Source organism: Scyliorhinus canicula, chromosome 19, assembly GCF_902713615.1.
Source record: "Scyliorhinus canicula chromosome 19, sScyCan1.1, whole genome shotgun sequence".
In the NCBI taxonomy this organism is placed as follows: Eukaryota; Metazoa; Chordata; class Chondrichthyes; order Carcharhiniformes; family Scyliorhinidae; genus Scyliorhinus; species Scyliorhinus canicula.
In genome coordinates, this window is record NC_052164.1 from 47,134,204 (window position 1) to 47,161,589 (window position 27,386).

At 43.8% G+C, this 27,386-nt stretch overlaps 1 protein-coding gene and 1 non-coding gene across 16 annotated transcripts in view; both read left to right on the forward strand.

Moving 5' to 3' along the window:
- Positions 1-27,386, forward strand: part of tanc2a (tetratricopeptide repeat, ankyrin repeat and coiled-coil containing 2a) — a 1,067,833-nt gene that overhangs the window by 117,027 nt on the left and 923,420 nt on the right. The window lies entirely within an intron of this gene.
- LOC119954589 lies at positions 7,023-7,129 on the forward strand. The gene has a single exon (XR_005458271.1). It is a non-coding gene; the product is annotated as a U6 spliceosomal RNA (small nuclear RNA).

Genomic DNA, 27,386 nt, shown 5'->3' on the forward strand with positions numbered 1-27,386 from the left:
GCCCAATCCCAAACCGCTCCAGAACTGCGATCAAGTACCCCCATTCTACCCGGTCAAACGCCTTCTCAGCATCCAGTGCCGCAACCACCTCTGTTTCCTTTCCATCCGCCGGTGCCATAACGATGTTCAAAACCCTCCTAATGTTCGAAAAAAGCTGCCTCCCTCTCACGAACCCCGTCTGATCCTCACCTATCACCTTCGGGAGGCACTCCTCCAGCCTATCCGCCAGTACCTTCGCCAATACTTTTGCGCCCATATTCAGAAGTGATATGGGCCTATACAACCCACACTCCGTCGGATCTTTATCTTTATTAGCAACAGTGAAATCGATGCCTGCCCCAAGGTTTGTGGCAACACCCCCTTCCCTATCGCCTCTTCAAACATCCCCACCATCAGGGGTGCCAGCTTATCTTTGAATTTTTTATAATATTCCACCGGAAACCCATCCGGCCCTGCCTCCTTCCCCGACTGCATCCTCCCAATCGCATCCTTTATCTCCTGCTCCACTATTGCTTCTTCTAATGTAGCCATGTCCCCCTCCCCTAGCCTCGGGTACTTCAACCCATCTAGAAATTCATGCATCTCACGGTCTCCGCCCCGGTGGCTCTGACCTGTACAACCACTCATAAAACTCCTCAAAAACCTTGTTAATCAGCTCCGGAGCCACCACCAATTTCCCTGCCCTATCTCTCACTTGAAGAATTTCCCTTGCCGCTGCTTCCTTCTGGGGCTGACCTGCTAACATACGCCCCTGCTTATCTCCATGTTCATAAACTGCACCCCTTGCTCGTCTCAGTTGGCACACCGCCTTCCTAGTGGACAGTCGGTCGAAGCTCGCCTGTAGTTCCTTCCTCTTTTCCAGCTTCGCTGGGTGCCCATCTTCTGCATAACTCCTATCTACCTCCAACATCTCATCTATTGCCCTCTGCTGCTCCAACGTCTCCTCTTTGTCCACCCTGTCCTTAAACAAAATTACCTCGCCACTGCTTTTAGAGCCTCCCAGACAACTGCCTTCGACGCCTCACCCATACAGTTGAAACCTACATATTCCTTAATTACCTTTTCAATTTTCTCACAGAACAATTGGTTCCCCAAAAGCCGCACATCCAGTTTCCACCCCGGCCTCTGCGCTACCCCCTTCTCCAGTACCCTATCCACCCAATGCGGAGCATGATCAGACACTGCAATTGCCGAGTATTCCGACCCCTTAACCCCAACCAACAAAGCCTTCCCCACCACGAAAAAGTCGATCCGCGAGTATACCTTATGGACTGCTGAGAAAAACGAGTACTCCCGTTCCCTCGCGTGCAGAAACCTCCAAGGGTCCACCCCTCCCATTTCCACCATTAGCCCAGCCAGCGCCTTTGCCCCCCCCACCCCCGATGGGACCAGAGAGCGCGGCCGTGACTGGTCCAACCTTGGCTCCTGCACCAAGTTCCAGCCCCCCCCACACACAATCAGTTTGTGTGTGTCCAAGTCGGGGATGGCCCCGAACACCACCTTTGCGAATCCCACATCGTCCCAATTCGGACCGTATACACTTAACAGCGCCACTAACCTCCCCTCCAGCGCCCCTGTCACAATCACATATCTACCCCCCTGATCTGCCACCACCTTCTCCATCTGGAAGCGTACACTTTTGCCGAACATTACCGCTACCCCTCAAGCCCTTCCGTCAAATCCAGAGTGAAACACCTGACTAACCCAGCCCTTTTTTTAGTCTCACCTGGTCCTTCACCCTCAAGTGAGTCTCCTGCAACATTGTAACATCGGCTTTCAAACTTTTAAGATGCGCAAGCACCCTTGACCTCTTGACTGGTCCAAACTGACAATCCTAACTGGGGGTGTCTCACCCCCCCACCCTTCTTATCCACCATCATCATACCACCGGGCCCTGCCCCAAAAGCCTGACCTGCTCCTATCCATTATTAGCATCGAACCCCCCCTACATTTCCTCCTTGAAAAAACATCTCCCAGCATCAATCCCTTCCCCTCCCCTCGCTCGCCTCGTAGGCACATTTAAACCTGCTAAACAGGCTCCAATGTCCGCAGTCCTTCTCTCACCTCACCTCCGTTCACTAGCCGACTTTAGCTAGCTAGTGCGAGTGGCTCTCCCCGCCAAGATATATCGTCCCCTCCCACCCAGTCCCAGAGCAAGAAAAAACAAAAACAACAATCCAACCCATACAATTCACTAAAATAAGATATAACCGTTGCAACACAGAATGCCAATCAGCCCAACCATTAACTTGAACTCTATAACGATGTAAAGAGAAGTAAATTACAATACAATCAGTAAACAGAAAGCTGTAGCATTTATACATTTTCCAACTCCCCAATCACAGTCCACAGTCTCTCTTCCAGCTCTGCTCCTTAGGTCTGTCCGAAGCCTTCTGCCCTCACGAATGCCTCAGCCGCCTCCGCTGTCTCAAAATAAAAGTCTTTGGCTTTGTACGTTACCCTCAGCTTCGCCGGGTATACCTTACCAAATCGCACTCCCTTTTTGAACAGTGCCATCACTCGCCCAAACACCGATCGTCTTTTTTGCCAGCTCCACCGTCAGGTCCTCATAGATCTGAGCTACCGCACTATCCCACTGCACCTCGCGCTTCTGCTTCGCCCAGCTTAACACCTTCTCCTTCATGCAGTACTTATGGAAGCAGATAATTACTGCTCTTGGCGGCTTGTTCACTTTGGGCTTCGGCCTTAATGACCGATGAGCTCGGTCTAGCTCGTACTGGGAGGGGTTCTCACCCTCCCCCATCAGCTCCGCAACTTCTTAGCGAAGTATTCTGTTGGCCTTGGGTCCTCTGTCCCTTCGGGCAAGCCCACAATTCTCAAATTGTGCCATCTCGAGCGGTTCTCCAAGTCCTCAAGTTTTGATCAAAGGCACAACTTGGGTTGATCCTTTATTTAATTAAGATTCCAAAATGCTCCTACCTTGCATGTAATGTAGGTTTCAACATATTAAATATAGTTGTGTGAATGAATGAAGCAGGAATTAATTCAAAGATTCAAGACAATTTTAATGTTGAATTGCTTTGAGGACTTGATTTTGTTTTTAATTAGGAAAGCCGGGTATTTAAAATTGCTGCAAGTTGATGGTTTTAACTGGAAATGTAGTGGCTTTTATAAATAACTTTGGACCCTTTAGTTTCAGCTGTCCTAAGTGTTGGCTTCTGAGGATCTTCCAAGTTGGAGTTTTTTTAAAAACACGAGTTGAGGGAAAAAAGACATAAGGAATTGTAGTTAGCATTTAAAAATATTTTATATATGCCCTTTCATACGGGATCTGGGGATTCATTTTGCCAGCTTGACATTGTTTTATGTGTGCAAGTTACCAAGAGTAATCAATATTTTTGACCGGGAATCTTTAGAAATTTCAGTGAAAGCAGCAGTTGTTCTGGACTTTAGGCTTTATAGACGTACACATTCTGTGTCAGGTTGTGTGTCTAGCAATATCAATTTTTTACACACTGTGACATACGTTTTCCTACGTGGGTTGGGGTGGGGGGTGGGGGGGGTCCAGAAACTACGGGAATTCCAGCAAGTCAACCTGGAATTCAAATTTCTGTACTTTAATTAATAAATCATTATTTTTGTTAATGTATATTAATAAATGTTTCCTTACAGTGGGGCTTTCCTTTGAGTATATGATGATGCTGTATTTAAGTTGTCTTAACAGCAAGTCCACATACAAATATTGGAGCCTATTCCTTTAAAGGAAATTTAACCTGAATTTCAAGAATGATCAGGTCTGTGTTTTGATGGATGCACCTTAAATAAATTTTAACACTAATTATAATTTGGCATTCCATCTGTGGAGTTAGTAGATAGTTGACAGGTTGTACGTAGTTTTCTAGTGGCAAAATGGACATCATTTCAACTTCTCATTTGGGTGGAAGATATTGCCTGATTTTTTTTTAACACCTGCTGCAGGTGAATGCCAGGACCAGAACATAGTCTTAATTCATTTCAAGACTTTAGAATCTGACAACAGAAAACAGTCTCCCAGTGAATTCCATAAATTTAGCCCAAAGGATGTTTTTGAAAGTGACCTGAGATGACCAACAGAGTGATTAGCTTGTTTTCCTCCAATCAACACACTGTTTGTACACCTTCAAGTAATCACCAATACACTGGGATATTTTTCTTTATTTATTGCGTTTTGTGCATGTGTTTGCATGCTATAAGCTTCTTTGGAGTTTCATCATCATAAATGTATGAACCTGCACTTGTTTACAGTAAATTACATCGACAGTGCTCCCAAGGCACTTCAGTGCTGACACTGCACTTGAGTTAGTGAACCGTCAGACCTGGGCCTGGCAATTTACCACCTGTTTAGGTGTTGATCATTGAAGATTTGTCCATCGTTCCTGAGTAGCTCCAAGCCGGTGTCTATATATTTACAAAATGTAACTTGTGTTACCGTATTATATATTTTCTTTTCATGTACTAAATGATTTGTTTGAGCTGCTCACAGAAAAATACTTTTCACTGTACCTCAGTACACGTGACAATAAACAAGTCCAAATCAACCTCTCTCAACATCTCTTCTGTCTCTAAATTAGATTGCCTGTGCAGCAACCAATACGGGATGAGCAGAAATCCCCTCCAACTACGTAACAACGGAAAATGCTGGATAAACTCAGCAGGTCTGGCAGCATCTGTGGAGAGAGAAACAGTTAATGTTTTGAGTCTATACGAGTCCAGAACAGTTCAGTAGAAGGGTCATATGGACTCAACCTTAACTCTATTTTCTCTCTCCACAGATCTGCCAGACCTGAGTTTACCCAGCATTTTCTGTTTTTATTTCACATTTTCAGCATCCGCAGTATTTTGCTTTTTATTCCTTCAACTAAGTATTGTTTTTGGTCCCCACTAAAATCTGTGTTCTGGTTCTCCAGTCGCGGACTACATTTGTCTCCCCAGCAAACTGTTGAACAGTAACCAGACTATTCACAACTTTAGTGTCATGTTTGACACCGAGATGAGTTTTTGACCTTACATCAAGGCTATCACTCGGATCAATTTCCACCTTTTTCGACATTCATTAATGAGATTAATCCCTATTTGCCCTTGAACTGAATGGCCATTTCACAGGATAATTGGGAGTCAACCATGTTATGATGGATCTGGCCAACCCAGGTAAATATGGCATATTTCCTTCCCTAAAGGACATTAGTGAACTAGAAGATTTTTTACAATTGATAATAGATTCATGACCATAATTTGACTCTTGATTTCAAATTCTAGATTTTTAAAAATTGAATTCAGATCTCACCATCTGCCGTGATGGGATTCAAACCCGATTCCCCAGAGCATCACCCTGGGTGTCTGGATTGCTACTCCATTGACATTGCCACCTTGCTGACTTTGCTCCTGCCATAGCTCATTTGTTGCTGAAACACTCATCCCATGCCCCTGTTAGCTCTAAACTTGACTATTTCAATACACGCCTGGGCAGTCTCCCACATTTTAGGCTCCACAATTGAAGGCATCCAAAATTTTGCCTTTTGTGCCCTGACGTGCACCACGTTCAGCTCAACCATAATCTTTCTGCCTGCGGATGGACCTACATTGGCTCCCATTAAGCCACATTTTCAAATTCCTCTGTGGCCTTGCCTCTCTTTATGTCTTTAATGTTCTTCAGCCTCAATAACCTGAGATATGTACACTCTAATTCTGGTATCTTGAGCATTTCTGATTTTAGTTGTCCTGTCATTGGTAGCCATGCCTTCAGCCAAGGCCCTAAGATCTGGACTTCCTTTGCTAAATCTATCTACCGTCTCACCTTTTAAGCTTCTCTTTTAAGATACATTACTTGGTGTTAAATTTGGTCTTCTAATGCTTTTGTGACATCATTTAAATACAAGTTGTTACTTTTAAGGCAAGGAAAAAATAATTAATTGTACAAAGATACTTAATTGTAAAAAAAATAACAAAATACTACAGATGTTGGAAATCTAAGGTAAAGATGGAAAATGCAGCAAGCGCTCAGCAAGTCTCAGAAAGAAACCACATTAATGTTTTGGTTATTGATATTTTCAGAAATGATATAGATCTTAAAAATAATTCTGCATCTCTTTTCACAGATGCTGCCAGTCTTGCTGGCTGTGTGCAGCATTTTCCTATCTCTATTTGGGAAAAATAAAAGTTCAGAGGTCGGTGCGGTGCGGGAGGGACGTGGGGGTGGATAATGGAGAGTGGAAGATTCAACAAGGTCTTAAATCTTGAACAAGCACTGTAAATTTACCCTGGGAAATACAATGCATATATCCGGGTTTGTGGGGAGTGAAAAGCAAAGATATTTGCACGTTTGTAAGGTGGTAGATAAACATTGTTGCAGGTACATCAGTGAGGCCTGCATCGGTTTCACTAAGATATATATTTTCGTTGAGTTACTTTTGATGTCTTGCCTCAGTAAATTTGCTGTTTTAAAGCAGTGTGTATTTGTGACCATGTGGCTGCAGCAAAACTGTGGTAAATAACAGAAAAATTTCATTTTAATAAAAATATCACTGTCAACATCTCATTGCAAGAAATAGAGATGTATGTTTGCAGATGTTATTCTAGCATTTGGTGTGTTATCCTGGTTTAGTGGAATATACATTAATCTCTACTGTTTGAAGGAAGAGTTATTTAAGGAAATGGAAAAAGTTAAATATGATGTTGAATGACATGGCAACCTTTGGAAAAAATAGCTCTCCAAATATACTGATCCATGATGTTCAGGTTGTCTGAAAAATATGTAAAGCTTTAATACAGTTTAATAATTTGAGTCACGAAGAGTTCTGTTGAATGATCGTTTTGTCAAATATCTTTGCGGCTCATTTTATTGAAGGAGTGGTTGCTATTGGTGGAATTTGTTATTGCTACCCTCTAGGTGAATTAATATTTCACTGGGATTGGCTTGATCCTGCAATAATCAAACTCCAGCTGTTAAATCCTTTCTGATCGTACGATTTGACTTACTAATTTGCTTGTTACATGTTAACTTTCAAGTTACTTATGAACAAGGCATGCTCCCTTCGGCAGCACATATACTAAAATTGGAATGATACAGAGATGATCAGCATGGCCCCTTCACAAGGATGATACGCAAATTTTCCATATTTAAAAAAAAACTTAAGATCAATGACCTTTGAACCATCAACACTTCCCAATCTTTCAACATTTAGAAAATGCTCTGGTTCTGTTTTTCATACCAAAGTGGATAACTTCACATTTTTCCACGTTGTATTTAATCTATCATGTTCTTGCCCACTCGCTCCACTTAAATCGTCTTGAAGCCTCTTTGCATCTTCCTCACAATACATTCCCACATAATTTGGTGTCATCGGCAAATTTTGCCCCCCACACCCAAATCATCGCTGTAGATTGTGAATAGCTGGGGTTTATGTTTAAAATACTGCAAAATGTCCATTCCTTAGCACAGATGGCACATGATACCTTAAAAGCCTACCACTTAGGAATGGCACTGCTGTTCCAATGGGTCACCAGACTCCACAAAGAAGGTGTGATGGCACTGAGTTACCTTGGAATAAAGCATATAAAATCTATTTGATATATTTTATCCAAGAGAGTATCCAAGTTAAGGTGTTGACTGAATGCATCTGACCACTTAAAGCATTGCTGTTAAGAGGAGTTGATACCGAATATCATCAAAGCCAAGAAAGGCCCTGGCTGTCATGAGTGTGGTACACAACTTTCAACAAATGGGAGCTGGCAAGTAAAAAGAATGTGACTTCATCCAAGGTAGTAGTGCCAATTCTGCCTGAACAGTGGTTCTTTTCAGACACTAGCTTTTTTTTATAGTGTATAGTTAAATCAGCTAAGCCTTACTGCTTCTATTAAACACAGGATATATACCCACTGGCTTACAGGCTCACCATGAATTGGTAGAAAATGAATGCAGCCCTCCAGCTATTCATACAGCAGTTATTCACGCACAATGGGCGGGTTTCTCTCAGCCCGGGGCCGGGCCGGAGAATCCCCCCAACCGGGCCACGTCGCCCAGACGCCAGCGCGTTTGGCGTGGCGCCAGTTGAGGGCCGCCAATTCTCCGAGCAGCCGCTCTAAAAAGGCTGAGTCCCGCCGGCGCCATCCACAGCTGGTTGCAGCCAGCGGAAACTCTGCGCACCGGGTCGGGGGTGGCATGTGTGGGGTGGGAGCCTCCGATGGGGCCTGGCCCGCGATCCGGGCCCACCGATCGGCGGGTTGGCCTCTCTCTCAACAGGCCTACTTTCTTACGCGCCCGCCCCTGAATTCCCGCGCCATGTTGCGCCGGGGCTGGCGTGTTGAGGGAGGCAACCCTGCAGGTACGTGTTGGTGCCGGCGCCACAGCGCATGACCTCGTTCACACCGGCGCCACCGCACATGTGCAGATCCCGTGGCGCACAGTTTGCGCTGGGATGGGATGCTGGAGCGGCGTGAACAGCTGCAGTACTGTGCTGGCCCCCTACAGGGGCCAGAATCGGTACTCCCAGCAGCCCGTTCACGCCGTCGTGAAACACAAAAGTGTTTCCAACGGCGTGTCATTTCCGACACTGCCGCCGAATGGGAGAAACCCGCCCAATATTCCTCCCATGGAAAATGGTCTGTACATGATATAAATCCTGAGGCACCTGAGTGCACATCTAGACGCGAGTCACTCACTGAAAATACTGGCCTAATATTCATGCTACACGAGATGTTCTGTGGAAAATAAGAAGCATGCTGTTAATGAGAATTTGTTGATTGGATAGAGAGATGGCTGAAAGACCAAAAACAAGAGTAAGCATGAATGGATAATTTGGGATTTACAGAATGAAGGTACTGAGACACCACAAAGGGACGTTTTTGTTTTCGACTCCGTTTAATTTGGATTTAAGGGCAGGACAAGTTATATTGGATAATGCCAATTATGCCAAATTGGGGCAATCAAGGATTCTTTTCAAATTCGAGAACAGTAGGTTGTAGTTGTGAAAAATGGGCATATTATTAATTGATAGGTGTATCAAATAGTTCTTCTAAGAAAACCTGTTTGGTAGAGTAAATAGTGAAAGCGTTGTCAAATTTCTAACATGTGGGTGATGGCCAAGGATTATTCCTGGAAGTTCGAAGAGTTTTTTTGAGGGTTATTAGAGCATGGACTGTTTTACAACAAGTGGCTGTTGAGGAAGAAACTATGACACTACTTCAAATGGATACGTATTTGAAAAGGAATAATAATAATTGCTTATTGTCCCAAGTAGGCTTCAGTGAAGTTACTGTGCAAAGCCCCTAGTCGCCACATTCCGGCGCCTGTTCGGGGAGGCCGGTACGGGAATTGAACCCGTGCTGCTGGCCTTGTTCTGTATTACAAGCCAGCTGTTTAGCCCACTGTGCTAAACCAACCCCAGTGGTTATATGAATAACCCAGTAATATGAATTAACACATGAATAATATGAACTCCAGTAATATGAATGATTACAGCAAACGGTGGGAAATATAATATTAATGCATGTCAAAAATTAATGGTTTCAGTAGGTTCAGTGGTCTCTGCTGCAATACAATTTGAGTTGAAATCTGGATATCATGTTGTTGTTCCTTTTTTGGATACATCGGCTACATCGAGGGCATCTTGAAACCCATCGTACAAGGAACGCCCAGCATCTGTTGCGACACGATGGACTTCTCTCAGAAACTCAGCACCCATGGACCAGTTGAACCAGGAACATTCCTCGTCACAATGGATGTCTCGGCACTCTACACCAGCATCCCCCATGACGACGGCAATGCTGGAACAGCCTCAGTAGTCAACACCGAAAACTGCCAATCTCCAGACGCAATTCTGCAACTCATTCGCTTCGTTCTGGATCACAACATCTTCACCTTCGACAACAAGTACTTCATCCAGACACACGGAACAGCCATGGGTACCAAATTTACACCTCGGTATGCCAACATCTTCATGCACAAGTTTGAACAAGACCTCCTCACCGCACAGGACCTTCAACCGACATTGCACACCAGATACATCAATGACATTTTTATCCTTTGGACCCACGGCGAAGAATCACTGAAACGACTACACAATGACATCAATAAGTTCCATCAGACTCACCATGGACTACTCTCCAAAATCGGTTGCATACTTGGACACACTCATCTCCATCAAGGACGGTCACCTCAGCACTTCAATTTACCGCAAGCCCACGGATAACCTCACGATGCTCCACTTCTCCAGCTTCCACCCTAAACACATAAAAATAAGCCATCCCCTATGGACAAGCCCGCCGTATACACGGGATCTGCTCAGATGAGGAGGAGCGTAACAGACATCTACAGAAGCTGAAAGATGCTCTCATACAAATGGGTTATGCCCCTCAGCTCATCGATTGCCAGTTCCAATGCGCCACAGCAAAAAAACTGCACCGACCTCCTCAGAAGACAAACACGGGACACAACCGACAGAGTACCCTTCGTCGGCCAGTATTTCCACGGAGCGGAAAAACTACAACATAGAACATAGAACATAGAACAGTACAGCACAGAACAGGCCCTTCGGCCCTCAATGTTGTGCCGAGCAATGATCACCCTACTTAAACCCACGTAACCCCTATACCCGTAACCCAACAACCCCCCATTAACCTTACACTACGGGCAATTTATCATGGCCAATCCACCTAACCCGCACATCTTTAGACTGTGGGAGGAAACCGGAGCACCCGGAGGAAACCCACGCACACACGGGGAGGACGTGCAGACTCCACACAGACAGTGACCCAGCCGGGAATCGAACCTGGGACCCTGGAGCTGTGAAGCATTGATGCTAACCACCATGCCACCGTGAGGCCACTCTTCTTCGCAGCCTTCAACACTTCATCGATAAAGACGAACATCTTGCCCAGGTCATCCCACAACCCCACTACTTGCCTTCAAACAAACATGCAACCTCAAACAAACCATTGTTTTTAAAATGTTTTAAAAAAAATTTCTATTTTTTTATTTTTCTTTAAATTTAGAGTACCCAATTCATTTTTTCCAATTAAGGGGCAATTTAGCGTAGCCAATCCACCTACCCTGCACATCTTTGGGTTGTGGGGGCGAAACCCATGCAGACACAGGAAGAATGTGCAAACTCCACACAGACTGTGACCCAGGGCCGGGATCGAACCTGGGACCTAGGCACCGTGAGGCAGCAGGGCTAACCCACTGCGCCACCGTGCTGCCCCAAACAAACCATTGTTTGCAGCAAACTACCCAGCCTTCAGAACAGTGACCACAACACCACACAACCCTGCCATGGCAATGTCTGCAAGATGTGCCAGATCATCGACATGGGTACCACCATTACACATGAGAACACCACCCACCAAGTACGCGGGACATACTCGTGCGACTCTTCCAACGTTGTCTGCCTCATACGCTGCAGGAAAGGATGTCCCAAAGTGTGATACATTGGCGAGACCATGCAGACACTGCGACAACAGATGAACGGATATTGCTCGACAATCGGCAGGCAGGAATGTTCCCTTCCAGTTGGGGAACACTTCAGCAGTCAAGGGCATTCAGCCTTTGATCTCCTGGTAAGCGTTCTCCAAGGCGGCCTTCAGGACGCGCGACAACACAGAATCGCCGAACAGAAACTTACAGCCAAGTTCCGCACACATGAGTACGGCCTCAACCGGGACCTTGGATTCATGTTGCATTTCATTCATCCCCCACCATCTGGGCTGGGCTTGCAAAATTCTACCAACTATGCTGGTTTGAGACAATTCACACCTCTTTAACCTGGGATTACCCCTCTCTCTTGATCTGTAAAGGCTTAATTACCTGCAAATGCTCGCATTCAAAGCATTGTCTTGCATCTTTGACTTTGTCTATATGTATGTTTCTGGAATCTACCTCTTCATTCACCTGAGGAAGGAGCAGTGCTCCGAAAGCTAGTGATTTGAAACAAACCTGTTGGACTTTAACCTGCTGTTGTAAGACTTCTTACTTTTTTGGATAGATTAGGTACACTGGAAGAATTCCCAATATCCAAATGTCAGCAATGTTGGTTCACTATTCAGCCCATGGAGGTTTAAACCTCCCAGACAATTCCCACAGAACCCTTGCATTGGGCCTTCTAGAACATAGAACAGCACAGAACAGGCCCATCGGCCCTCGATGTTGTGCCGAGCATTGTCCGAAACCAAGATCAAGCTATCCCACTCCCTGTCATTCTGGTGTGCTCCATGTCTCTGAACGTCCACTCTATCTATCCCCCTCATCATCTTGTATACCTCTATTAAGCCGCCTCTCATCCTCCTCCGCTCCAAAGAGAAAAGCCCTAGCTCCCTCAACCTTTCCTCACAAGACCTATCCTGCAAACCAGGCAGCATCCTGGTGAATCTCCTTTGCACCCTTTCCAATGCTTCCACATCCTTCCTATAATGAGGTGACCAGAACTGCACACAATATTCCAAATGTGGTCCACCAGGGTCATGTATAGTTGCAGCATAACCCCGCGGCTCTTAAACTCAAGCCCTCTGTTAATAAACGCTAACACACTATAAGCCTTCTTCACGGCTCTATCCACTTGAGTAGCAACCTTCAGAGATCTGTGGACATGAACCCCAAGATCTCTCTGTTCCTCCACATTCCTCAGAACCCTGCCGTTGACCCTGTAATCCGCATTCAGATTTTTTCTACCAAAATGAATCACCTCCCACTTATCAGGGTTAAACTCCACCTGCCATTTTTCGGCCCAGCTCTGCATCCTATCAATGTGTCTTTGCTTCCTGAAGTCAATGACCAGCTCTTTAGTTTTGCCGGCACTGAGGGAGAGATTGTTGTCGTTACACCACTCCACTAGGTTCTCTATCTCCCTCCTGTATTCTGACTCGCCGTTATTCGAGATCCAGCCCACTATGGTCGTATCGTCAGCAAACTTGTAGATGGAGTTGGAACCAAGTTTTGCCACACAGTCGTGTGTGTACAGGGAGTAGACTAGGGGGCTAAGTACTAGCCTTGCAGGGCCCCGGTATTGAGGACTATTGTGGAGGAGGTGTTGGTGTTCATTCTTACTGATTGTGGTCTGTTGGTCAGAAAATCGTGGATCCAGTTGCAGAGTGGAGAGCCAAGTCCTAGGTTTTGGAGCTTTGATATGAGTTTGGCTGGGATTATGGTGTTGAAGGCGGAGCTGTAGTCAATAATTAAGCGTCTGATGTAGGAGTCCTTGTTTTCGAGATGCTCATGAGTGTAGGGCAAGGGAAATGGCGTCTGATGTGGACCGGTTGCAGCGGTATGCAAATTGAAGTGGATCAAGGCGTTCTGGGAGTATGGAGGTGATGCGCTTCATGATCAACCTCTCGAAGCACTTCATTATGACTGAGGTCAGGGCCACAGGGCGGTAGTCATTGAGGCACGTTGCTTGGATCTTCTTTGGTACCGGTATGGTGATGGTCTTTTTGAAGCAGGTGGGGACCTCTGAGTTGAGTAGGGACAGGTTAAAGATGTCTGTGAATACCACTACCAGCTGGTCTGCGCAGGCTCTGAGTGCTGGACCAGGGATCCCGTCCGGGCCTGTCGCCTTCCGCGGGTTCACTTTCAGAAAGGCCAATCTGACTTCGGAAGCTGTGATGGTGGGTATGGGTGAATTATGGGCTGCTGGGGCACTCGGCAGCGGATTGTTGGTTACCTGCTCGAACCGAGCGTAGAATGCATTGAGTTCATCGGGGAGGGGCCAGAGATACTGCTCGGCATCACTTTGTAGCCCGTTATGTTGTTTAGTCCTTGCCACAACCGCCGAGAGTCTGTCTGTGACTCTAGCTATGTCCTTGGGTATTAGCCTGGGTCCCTGAATTTAAAAAAATAAATAAATTTAGAGTACCCAATTATTTTCTTTCCCAATTAAGGGGCAATTTAGTGTGGCCAATCCATCTAACCTGCACATCTTTGGGTTGTGGGGGTGAAACCCACGCAGACATGGGGAGAAAGTGCAAACTCCACACGGACAGTGACCCAAGGCCGGGATTCGAACCTGAGTCCTCAGCGCCATAGTTCCAGTGCTAGCCACTGTGCCACATGCTGCCCTCAGCCTTGGTCCCTGAATTACTAGTTCAGAGATATTGTCACTGTCTTCTTGTCCCATTATCCTTGAACTCAACTATTTAAATGAACTTCTGGTTGGTCTCCCACAGTCAATCCTCTAAATTTGAGGTCAACCAAATTTTTACCCATTTCTTAGCTTGCAACAAGTCCCATTTTCCAAATACCCTGTGTTTGCTGAGCTCTGCTGGCTTCCAAGTCGAGCAACATCTTGATTAAGAAATGTTGTTCCTTTTTTCAAATCCCTCTACAGCAGCTCAGTGTCCTTCCCCCTTCCTATCTCTAATTCAACTGTACAACCTTCTGAGAAGAATGCTCTTCTAATTGTGGCCTCTTGTGCATTCCCATTTATTGGTGACTCTGCAAATGGTGGCTGCACCTTCTGTTGTCTTGGTCCCAAGCTCTAGAATTATCTTCCTGCATCTCTTTGCGCCTCCACTTTGCTTCCCCCCCCCTTTAAGGTACTTCTTAAAACCTACCCCTTTGACCAAGCTTTTGGTCATCTGATCTGATAGCTCCTATTTTATAATGCTCCTGCCAAAAGGTGATGTATAAATATAATTGCCAGCTGCAGAAAGTTTATTGGTGTTTCCCAGTAAAAATGTTGAATTGTCTTTGATCAATGTATAGTTATTTGTCTATTTTTCTGACTTGCATGGACAGATGAATGTAAGGAACATTTTGATTTCAAATTTTATGGAGTGAAGCTGAGCTGAGAAGAGGCAGATGAGCAAACAAACTGATGTTGCTCGTTCTGGTGAGTGTGCTTTACACTCAATTGGCTCTGTTTTATTCCTTAGCTCTAGAGTCGCCAGGTATCCTTATGATACCGCCAAGAGGTTCAAGTTCAAATCAATGACTCAATACACCAGTTAGTAAGGTTCAATCAAACGCATTTATTATTACACAGTAAATCGATACTCATGCAACTAATACTAATGGACTAAACTATTCCTACCACTATAAGTCAATACTTATCTTCGATAAGGGAACACACTGGATCAGGGAACAATGGCCTCTTGTTCTGTCCTGAGACTGCAGGCTTCCCAGTTGGTACGGGCTAAGGGGTCAGGAGTGTCTACTCTCGTAGCGAGCGTTGGTTGGACACTTACTTGTTGGTGTAGCTGTTGGCTAGGCCTCTCCTCACGTTCAAGTTCTTAGACAGCTGTTGCAAAGGTGTTCTGCTGGGAGGGCCAGCTAAGACAGAGAGCGAACTGGACTTGGGATCTGTCCTTTATAGGTCACAGGGGCTTCGCGCCCATCTGGGCGGTCCCTTTACCTGCTTGCAATCGATTGGACCTCATACCAATTGATTGGTTTGAATTCCCCAATACTGGGGCTGTTTCCCGATCGCTGGGCGGTTCTTGGGGCTGTTTGTAACTTATTGTCCGGGACTCCTGGCGCCGAAGAGTCTGGCTTGACCTTTGTTATTCTCGATTGTATCCATTGTGCCCGGGAATCACCGGGAATCGCTCAATTAATATGCGCAACTGTTAGTTTCAGTGCTGTCTGGTTTCTTTGCAGACAGAATACACCGGGAGATTCTGCAGCCTGCCTGTTTTCCTTACATTGTCCTGTTTTCCCTGCATGCATTTAAATTCTCCATTTTGTGTCGGGCAGTGGCCAACTTCGGTGGCTACACTGACTGGGACAGCTGTTCTGTTTTTCTTTCTGAAATTCTCTCACACAATCTCTATATCAGATTCTGTTGTCAAAGGAAATAATTATTTTTGCAGATTCTTCCACTTGAGGTCAACACCCATTATTCACTGACCTGCCAACAAAAAATATAAACTTCACTCTTTATGAGTTAATCTTTGACATGGAAAATGATAAATGTCGTAATAATCGTGCATATTGGTAAAATGTATTTATTAAAAAAGTTTTGCTTGTTTACTTGTGTCTGAAAGCATAAATGGATTTACTAGGACCAAGCATAAATCTGTATTCCTGGGGAAAAGCCCTGTAAACACTGCTCTTAATTCTCAACCATCTCAATCCCTTAACCCCAACCAGTGTTGCCAGATTCCGCATTCAGCCCTGAACTTTGCCAATCACCTAGGTCCTCCCCAATGTGGTGCCAAAACCCAAACATTCGCAGAGAGACTTCAACTCCACCATACTATCAAACCAGAGAAACATTTGTACTACCAGACCGAGTTCCCCAACTCCATGATGTCTAATCAGGTCCCCCATCTTAGTGTTTTCAACCTTGAGCACCCTTCAGTCCAATGCTGATAAACCTCAAATATTTTTTTCAAATAGGCACAGTGCTGCCTCACAGTGCCAGGGACCTGGGTTCAATTCCGGCCTTGGGTGACTGTGTGGAGTTTGCATGTTCTCCCTGTGTCTGCGTGAGTTTCCTCCGGATGCTCCGGTTTTCTCCTACAGTCTAAAGATGTGCAGGTTAGGTGGATTGGACATGCAAAATTGCGCCTTAGTGTCCAGGGATGTGCAGGTTAGGTGGGGTTGAAGGGCGAGGGGGCCTGGGTATGGTGCTATTTTACAGGGTCGGTATAGACTCAATGGGCCAAATGGCCACCTCCTACTGCACTGTCGAGTTTCTATGAAAGCACAGGACCACCATCTTGCGCTGCTAAATTCCAGGCCTTTACTCTATCTCCGTGCATGTGTGCAAACTCCAGTTTAGCGCTGCAAAGCAATGGACCGGTGGAGTTGCTAACACTCTCACCTCAGTCAGGCAGTTTTGGGTTCAAATCCAAGACTTGAGCACAAAAATTAAATTTGCCACTCCAGTGCAGTGCTGAACCAGTGCTACCTGTGAGGATGTGCCATCTTGCGGATGAAACATCAAACAAAGGCCCTGTTTGCCCTATCAGTTGGACATAAAGATCTGGTGGCACTATTATGAAGAAGACTGGGATATAATCTCCTGTGACCTAACCAATGCATCAATCAACATGATAACACCGGCTTATGTTGTCATTATCACATTGCTATTTGTGGGAGCTTGCTGTGAGTGTGCAAATCAGCTGCTGTGTTTTCCACATTGCATCAGTGACATCAAATAGTGCTTCTTTGGCTGTAAAGTGCTTTGGGATGCCCTGAGGCGCTGTATAAATTAATGTCTTTTTATCTACAGCTGTTAACCCAATGATGCAATCCTGTATTGCTTTTTTATAAAAAGGATGCATAACCCTTCTGATTCGATCCCTTTGCAGTCTTGGTCCATGCATGGCCAAACCTGCCTCAACAATTCTCAGAATTCAATGGCATTAGTAAATCCCCGACTGTCAATATTGAGGTGATATGGAGATGCCGGCGTTGGACTGGGGTGAGCACAGTAAGAAGTCTTACAACACCAGGTTAAAGTCCAACAGGTTTGTTTTAAATCACTAGCTTTCGGAGCACTGCTCCTTCCTCGGGTGAATGAAGAGGTAGGTTCCAGAAACATATATATAGACACAGTCAAAAATTCAAGACAATGCTTTGAATGTGAGCATTTGCAGGTAATTAAGTCTTTACAGATACAGATCCCCTATCCCCTATGACAACATAAGGCGGTGTTATCATGTTGATTGATGCATTGGTCAGATCACAGGAGATTACATCCCAGTCTTCTTCATAATAGTGCCACCAGATCTTTATGCCCACCGATAGGGTAAACAGGGTCTTTGTTTGATGTTTCATCCGCAAGATGGCACATCCTCGCAGGTAGCACTTGTTCAGCACTGCACTGGAGTGGCAAATTTGATTTTTGTGCTCAAGTCTTGGATTTGAACCCACAACCGTCTGACTGAAATGAGACGTTAGCAACTCAATTGGTCCATTGCTTTGCAGCACTAAACTGGAGTTCGCACATATGGGCAAATTTGACCAGCAACCCACCCCACCACCTTTAGCATTGACCAAGGATGATAGATTTATGCTATTTGGCTGATGGTGTTCTGCTCTTTTAATTTATTTTCCCACCTCTGCCTCCTCTTGGCTGCCACCATCAAGTGGGACTAGTTTAGTGATAGAAACTGGGTGGCATGGACAAGCTGGGTCTAAGGGCCTGTTTCCATGTTGTAAACATCTGTGACTCTGGTTTTTTTGGGGGGGTGGGGTGCTGGAACAGCAAAACCCAGCTCTTAATGGGTTCAACAGGGCAGGGGACGGGAGGGAAGTAGAGCCTTAGTCTTGGCTGAGATTGGTGTGGGATGGGTAGGGAGAGGGATTTTGGGTGAAAGAAGGGATTAGGGAAAGGGAAGCTGAGTGAGTAGTGTGAGGTAAGTTAGTTTTGGAAGAGGGGCTACTGAGTGAGAGGAGGAGAGCTGAAGAAAGGAGCTGCTGTGTGATTGTGTGGGTGAGGTATGTGAGGGCTTCACAGAGTCTTCTGTTGCCAGGAAACATGGAGAGCTCCGCTGAAAACTACATGAGTACATAAAAAAACACATTTACAGAGTTTCATAATTAAATTATGTATTATATATCAACATGAAGTTTAATTATATGCTGAATGTTGCTAAACTTTGCTGTTTTGTTTTTGTTGTATCAGGGTCATGTTAGTTTTCAAGAGTTTCTTAAATAGTCGTTCACAGACATTGCTGCTGGCAAAGCCAGCATTTGTTGTCTGTCCAAAATTGGTGGTGGTGAGTTAAAATGGGGTCACATTAGATAATATTTTGTGAAGCACTGCTCAAGGACTTGGCTTCACTTCATATGTACACAATCCAGCAAGGTGCCGTTCTGTTGTTGGGTATGGACTTCATCCTGTGTTCCATACGCTTTACCGCATTGAATGATGCAGTAAAGCGCTTGGGTTACTTTGATGATTTGATACAGATAAATTGGTCCATAGATTTGATACTTTCTAATGTTTCAACCCACTTAAAGTCTAATTATTCACCCATATGAAGAGGACTAAAAGTATTTGCTACAGATCATGTGGCTGCAGTCTTTGTTATCTGCATGATGTAGCAAATCTCCAAAGCTTCAACAATACAATCTCCCGAACCTGAGATCTCCGTAACCTAAATTGATGAGAGAAGCTGGTGCAAAGGAACATTACCTGCTCCATTTTCTCCTCCAAGTTGCAAGCTGTCTTGACTTGGAGGTTATCACTGTTCCTTCATGGTACTGCAATAGTACTTCCATCACTTGGACTCAGTGGTTCAAGTAGACGGCTCACTACCACTTACTCGAGGACAACTTGGAATGAGCAATAAATGCTGTTCCTGCTGGTGACACCTGTATCCTGAGAACAAATTAAAAATAAATTTTGTGTTGCATGTGTGCAGAAGATCTGGTGCACAGCTATTTAGGCCTAAACAACTGCCCAAAGTTGCAGGTAGCAGTTAACATATTCACGCAACATTTTAAAAGAAGCTTTTAATGCTGTTAAGGTAAAACATTCCACAGCTGTATAACAACATAATAACATGCCATTTGCTAAGTTATAATTACATTGTTCGATGCTCCTATCCTTTTCGAATACATGTCACCACATCTACAAAGGGATGAAACAATTAGGTTTAAATTATAGTGTTTGCTTAAAAGGAACTTCACTTGAGTAAGTTACGGTTATATGTCTGTGTTATATATAATATATATTGGGCCTGCCAAGTTGATAGGGAAGAAATTACTTAAAAGCATTGAGCCAAAAATAAGTTTGCTGATCCTTTTGTGCCGAACAAACTGAACAGTTCATGGTATTATTTTGTCTGACTTGTTATGGTTTTAAGATTATATTTTGGCAGTTGCATGCTTGCTACTTTTGTAATGGCCAACGTTTTGGGGTAGTGATAATGAAGAAACTGTCATCATTCTCTGCCATTACTCTTCTGAAAAGGATAACAATTTCTAGAGTCTCACTTTTCCGTATAAATGCAAAAATCCAGAAGTAGCTGTCAGTGATTCAACGCTTTCTCACAGAGCTGTTGAAGTCACCCGATTGTAATCAATAGAAACACTGAACTGATGTAAACTTGTCCTTTCTGGGGAAAAGAAGAAGGACTTGCATTTACTTGATGCTTTACATGACCATTGGACATATCAAAGTGCTTTACAATGAATTAAGTGCTTTTGAAGGATGCTCAATGTTGTAATTTTGAAACAAGCCAGTCAATTTTGTGCACAGCAAACTCTCAAACAATGTGACATCATTGAGCAGGAAATCTGTTCATGTGATGTTGATTGAGGGATGATATTGGCCAGGACACAGGGGATGACTTTCCTGCTGCTCTTGGGGGAAAAAGTGATATGGAATCTTGTACATTCATCAGAATAGGCATGTGAGGCATCAGTTTAACATCTCATCTGAAAGATGGCATCTCTAACTGCAGCACTTAGTACTGCACCGAGTGTCAGCTTTGCAACTCAGGTGAGAATGCAACTGAGGCTATTTAGGCAATTATTCTCAGAACAATCCAAGAAAAAGCTGCACCTTGTTGAATGAGGTGTAAATGGGTTTTTAACGGTGCACTAAGTTTCTATGGAAACCCTGGAAAAACTAATTTTCTATTTGTAGAACATTAAATTTTCTCCAATATGGTTTAAAAAATCACTTAAACTTTTCTTGACAGTCCAACTTGTACTTGAATCCCATGTACATGTTGCATTCATTCATTTTGCTTTCTTCATGCATCTTGGAATAGAGTAGCCGTTACGGATACTTGCCAAACTAATTCACCTGAAGAAGGAGCCGTGCTCCGAAAGCTCGTGTTTGAAACAAACCTGTTGGACTTTAACCTGGTGTTGTAAGACTTCTTACTGTGCTCACCCCAGTCCAACGCCGGCATCTCCACATCAAAACTAATTTGAGACAGCCATTCTCTTGGGAAATTCCTGCACTGACTATGCCGGATGCCCATACATTTTGTATTGCGTGCTCTCTAGCTAGAGTGACCACCTCCTGTAATGGATACTTCAGAAAATTCTTAGCCGCTGCATGCCATGCAGTAATTCCACCAGCACCTCATCTGGTTTAGCTCAGTGGGCTAGACAGCTGGTTTGTGATGCAGATCAAGGCCAGCAGTGCAGGTTCAATTCCCGTACCTGCTGAGAATTCTGAATTCTCCCTCGGTGTACCCAAACAGGCGCCGGAATGTGGCGACTAGGGGATTTTCACAGTAACGTCATTGCAGTGTTGATGTAAGCCTACTTGTGACAATAAGAAGATTATTATGATTATCTTAACCCTGAACTCAAGCAACTGGAGGGATTTCTTGCATGGCCTGGACACAGCCCGTCCAACACATCTTTGCATTTTGCAAAGTGCTTTCTTTTGATTAAACCAGTGTGCATGTTCCATGGATCAAATCAAGTGCATGATGAAAATCCCACTGTAGTGGCAGAAGAGCAGAGTGTTCTCCTAGTTTACTGTGTCTGGTATTCCCCCGACAATCAAGCCACCAAAATACTGATTCAATAATTGTTCAGCTCATTCATCCTGTCAAGTGCATAGGGTAAGGTGATCTATAAATTGCAGTTATTTAAAATTGCTAAGTATTTTGTTCGATAGAGACGTTTTGTACTTTGGATTAGAACAAAGGTTCGGTGATAAAAGGAAACTTTTATAGATTCATCATGTCCAGGGGATTTCAATTTTGAAAAATGTTCTATTGAAATAGCTGTCTGCATTGAAATAATTTATTCTTTCCAGTGTTGTACAGAGTTGCAGGGCAGCACAGTGGTTAGCACTGTTGCTTCACAGCGCCAGGATCCTAGTTTCGATTATTGGCTTGGGCCACTGTCTGTGCGGAGTCTGCATGTTCTCCCCGTGCCTGCGTGGGTTTCCTCCTTGTGCTCCGGTTTCCTCCCACAAGTCCTAAAAGACGTGCTTGTTAAGTGAATTGGACATTCTGAATTCTCCCTCAGTGTAACTGAACAGGCGCTGGAATGTGGCCACTAGGAGCATTTCACAGTAACGTTATTGCAGTGTTAATGTAAGCCTACTTGAGACAATAATAAAGATTATTATTATTATAGTACACCAAGAGTAGGTAACCTGCTTCCAGTTCATTGTACCACTCAGCTGTCAGTATGGTGGGGTTACAAACTTGTGGCCAGTTACTGATATTTTATATTTATGAATCAAAAGCTGTTGGGTGTACATCGGCAAGATTCTATTAATGCGTTGTGGCATGAGTTTTCTATGTACAGCAACATCCAGTTCAGAAGATCTAGCGTGTCGAAAGCTTGTTGTCTTCCACATCTGTGCCCATTTTTCTCACATTCATGTTTCAACCACTCAAATCAGGTACTGTCTCTGCAAATCACTGAAGTAGCCCCGAATCAGAGTTGGAGTCAACATAATCTGTGACTGTTACCATGATGCACTTTCCTCTTTAACCTCTTAACTGGTGCATGGTTGATTGCTACAAACAGCTGTAACGCCTCCTCCATTGTCCGGCTGAGTGGGACTGCTTTCACCTGGTTCTATTCTTGGGTACTCGGTTGCAGCAAAATAAACTTGTGGGAGCAGGGATAGGCCATTCAGCCCCTCAAGTTTGTTCTGTCATTTAATGAGACCATTGTTGGTCTATGACTTAACCACATATAATTCACTTTACCCCATATCTCTTGATGCCTTTGTATAAAAATCTAGCCAATCTCCGATTATATCAATCTAATAGCTGTTTGCAGAGGAGTGTTTTGGACTTTTATTATAATTTGTATGAAAGTGTTAACGCACGTCACAACTGAAAGGTCTGCTTCTAAATCTTGGACAGTGCTCCCAAGTCTAGACTCACCAACCAGGGGAAATAGCTTCTGTTCACTAACTGTTCTCCTAAATATTTAAGTCATTCATAAAAACTGAATTGTTGAGAGCCCAACACAAAACCTTACAGAGTACCACTAGTCGCATCCTGCTAATTGTACCTGCTCATTTTCCCTACTGTTTCTTGCCAGTTTTCAAACAGGTCAATAATTTGCCTTCAATTCAAGGCCTTTGACTTTAGCCAATGGCCTCTAGACAGTCCTTTGTCCATTGCTTTAGTAACTTCAAAAGATTGTGAGGTTCGTCAGGCATTGAACTACCTGTTGCAAATCCATGCTGATATTTTTATTCAGTTGCAAATGCTCAATCTTATGGACTTCAGTAACTTTCGCTGTAACAGATGTTAAGCCAACTGATCCATAATTTCCTCTCTAGCCGTAAAAAGTAGAGTGACATGTGCAATTCTCCATTCTAACTTGCATTGTAAGATTGCAGTTTGGGTATCTCCGTTATCTCAACTTTCTTTAAAATTCTGAGACGGTCCTGGGGTTTATCACACCATGGTGCAATTCTCTGCATCACTCTTATTTTTGTTATGGGAGAGGTGTTTTCAGAACTCTAAAATGTATCATGGAGTCCAATCAACCCCCCCCCTTTAATGGATTATTGCTTTTGAAGCACACAGCTTATTCCCTAGGTGTGGTATTACAATTATGGATACGTGGTTTTTAAAACAAAACAATGTTTATTCCATGAACTCAACTTAACCTTTTAAAATAAACATTGGATCTCTTAACACCCCTTACTTCAAAGATAACCCCGATAATAATACAACACTACCCAATCCTGCAAACTTTTCTTTTAAACATCCAAAACACTTCAACCCTTAAAAAATAGGAGCACAACAGGTTACATTCAATATATTTATAGTTTTTGGATTTGCAGACATCATCAGACCAGCTCTTTTCCTTCTTGCAGCTCTCTCAAACTGAAACTAAAAACTTCAAAATGGCTGAGCTAAAACCCAGCTCCACCCACACTCTGACATCACTGAATTTCTTAAAGGTACATTGGTTAAACATCCATTTCTTAAAGGCACTCACATGACACTTTGCTTCTGTTATTTTGATAATTGTGGCCAAGCCAAGACCTTGATTTGATACTAGTTTCCTTGGGATTTATCGCATGCTTCCAGCTTTCGCTACTGTAAATACTGATGCAAAGTAATTCCTCATCTCTTGCATTTCCAGATCACCATTGACCGTATCTCTGCTATCAACTGTCAAGGGACCCACAATGCTCTAGGGCACCCCCTTTCCCGTAATTTTTTTAAATTTATTGATTTTGATGTTTGCAAATTTCTTTCCATATTTCCTTTTATGGCTCGTGCTATCTGTTTTATCACCTGCCACTGTTATTTGTACCGTTGCCATTTGCCAGTATCTGTCCATTTTTGCATGCTTTTCTTCAAATTACCGTTTTAATTTTCTACCTCTTGAGTTGCTGAGCTGGAGTCTGAATTGCAGACATTGCGAAGCATCAGGGAGGGGAGTTGTTGTCCTTACCCAACAGGGATGAGGTTCTTTGACACATGTGGATGAGAAGGACTGCAGGGTTAATGAATAAACTGCCCATGGCACCAGGGCGCAGGATGCCTTTCAAGTGGGGGAGTGAAAAGGCATACCTTAGTGATAAGAGACAGGTGGATAAGGTGGATAAGGAGATAAGGTGGATAGATACAAATCTCTCTGGCGGCAATCAGGAGCTCTAAAGGTATTGTGTGCCTGGTGACGGGGTTAAGGACATCACCTTGCGGGTGGAGACATAGAAGGAAGAGGATCCAGTTGTCATAGTCCATGAAGGAAACAAGTTTCACAGGTAGGATAAAATTAAAACACGGAAAATGGCAAGTAATTATCTCTGGATTGTTGTCTGACCCACGTGCCAATTGGCAAAGGGTCAAGTAGATGAGAGAATGAAACACATGACTCATGCATTCAGCAGCTCGCACTCCTAAGTGGGGAAAAAAAGGCTTTGGTTCATTGAGCTCATGAAAGAGAGTTGTTCTATTGAAATGGGCTCCATTTAAACTGGACTGGGACCACTGTCCTGGTAAATCATACAGCTAGGGCTGTGGACTAAGGCTTTAAACTAACCAGCAAGGGGTTTGGGTGAAGGGAGATTTAGAAATCCAAAAAGAAAGGTTGCGGCAGTGGTGTAGTGTTAAGACATGGGTAAAGACTAGCAGAGTGAGACAAGAAGGGGCAGTATCGTAGCACAAGTGGTTAGCACTGTGGCTTCACAGCGCCAGGGTCCCAGGTTCGATTTCCCGCTGCGTCACTGTCTGTGCTGAGTCTGCACGTTCTCCCCGTGTCTGCGTGGGTTTCCTCCGGGTGCTCCGGTTTCCTCCCACAGTCTAAAGAAATGGAGGGTAGGTGGATTGGCCATGATAAATTGTCCTTAGTGACCAAAAAGATTAAGAGGGGTTATTGGGTACGGGGATAGGGTGGAAGTGAGGGCTTAAATGGGTCGGTACAGACTCGATGGGCCGAATGGCCTCCTTCTGCACTGTATGCTCTATGTTCTAAGGAACAAGAGTTTATCAGTGATTAAGGTCCATGCAGGGAATAATCGTAAAACAAATGAAATGAATGACTCTTTATTTGAATGCACAAAACATCCACAATAAGATGATGAGCTTGTGGCACAAATCAACTTGAATGATTTGAATCTAAAAGCCAATACAGAAACATGATTACGAGATGCCTAAGGTTGGAAAATAATATTCTGGCGTACACAATATTTGAAAAGCCAAGCCGAATGGAAAAGGATGGCCCTGATAGCAAAGGATGACACGAGGACATTACTGAGAAAAGGATCTTGGCTGAGAAGATCATGAAGTAGAATCAATATGCATGGTGATTAAGAATAGCAAGAATCAGAAAATGGTGGTGGGAGTAGTTTGTAGGCCCCCAGCAGCAATTCTACTGTTGAACAGGGCATTAAGCAATAAATTATTGAAGCGTGTAATAAAGGCCATGTAATAGTTCTGGGGGACTTTGATATTCTTAGACTGGACCAATCAAATTGTCATGGGTAGCCTGGGAGATGAGTTTGTAGAATAGTTTTGTGACAGTTTCCTGGAACCAAATAGGGCTAAAGCTATTTTAAATCTAGTATTGTGCAACAAGGCAGTGTTAATTAGGAATCACCTAGTAAAAGGATCACTGTTTCCCAATTGATCTCATACAATTGATTTCCATGCTAAGTTCGAACGTGACATATCCAATCATAAAGTGGCTGAAGTGGCCCCTTGGAAGCGGAGAGAAATTACAGTGGAAGAGGCAAGTTGCACACCAGAAATAGACTGTAACCTTGGTGCTAAAAAGTGAGGAATATTAAGATAATTCATATCTTGATATTTGTAATCTCGATTGCTGATTCTATTTCATGGTCCTCTGAACCAAGATCCTTTCTCCTTGTGTCATCCTTTATTATCAAAGCAACCCCTCCTTTTGCGTTCTGTCTGTCTGTTCAAAATGATGTGTACCCTGGAATATCTATTTCCAACCTTAATCACCAAGTAACCATGTTTCTGTAATGACAATTAGATCTAAACTACTTATTTCAATTTGTTTCACTAGCTCACCTATCTTATTGTGGATGTAGAGAAAAAGTACTGGAGAAACTAAAGGGACTTAATTCTGACAAGTCCTGAGGACCTGATGGCCTGATCCTCGTGTTAATAAATTTAGAGTACCCAATTATTTTTTTCACAATTAAGGGGCAATTCAGCATGACCAATCCATCTGCCTTGCACAACTTTGGATCGTGAGGGTGAGACCCACGCAGACATGGGGAGAATGTGCAAACTCTACACAAACATTCACCTGAGGTGGGATTGAACCCGGAACCTTGGCGCCGTGAGGCAGCAGTACTAACCACTGTGTTACTGCGCTGCCCTAATCCTAGTGTTCTAACACTGCCAATGATTTTACAACACTCCTGAGATTCTGGAATGGTCCCAGCAAATTGGAAGTTAGCAAACTCAAAATGGAAAACTTGTTGAATTAAATTTTTTTTAAATTCCTCAAAGTAGGGAATAACAAACCTTATTTAGGTAGCACTTCTAAAAGTATTTGTTGGATTTTCTCTGAAATTTCCCTATGTTTTGGATTTCTGTGTATCCATTAACATTGGCACATGCAAATTTCTTTATTGCGCTTGTACATGTTTGGGTCAAATTAGATTTTCATGGAACATTGTCACGATCTGTTACAGACCAGTAACATTTTTATTTAAATGGTGAATTGAAAATACTAGTTACTCATTAAGAGAACAAAGCCACAATATTGCACAATCATAAACAAGAAAAATCTACTATATGAGAATTGCCAATAAGGTATTATCCATCCAGTACTCTTAACATCCAGAATTAACGTGAGATAAACAAGATTAACAGCCTATGAACTACCAAATGTTTTTCACAATGAAGGGGCAATTCAGCCTGACCAACCCACCTACCTTGCACATCTTTGGGTTGTGGGGGTGGGACCCACGCAGACACTGGAGAATGTCAAATTCCCCACGAACAGTCACCGTTACAAGGTGATGAGAGGCATGGATAGAGTGGATAGCCAGAGATCTTTCCCCAGGGCGGAA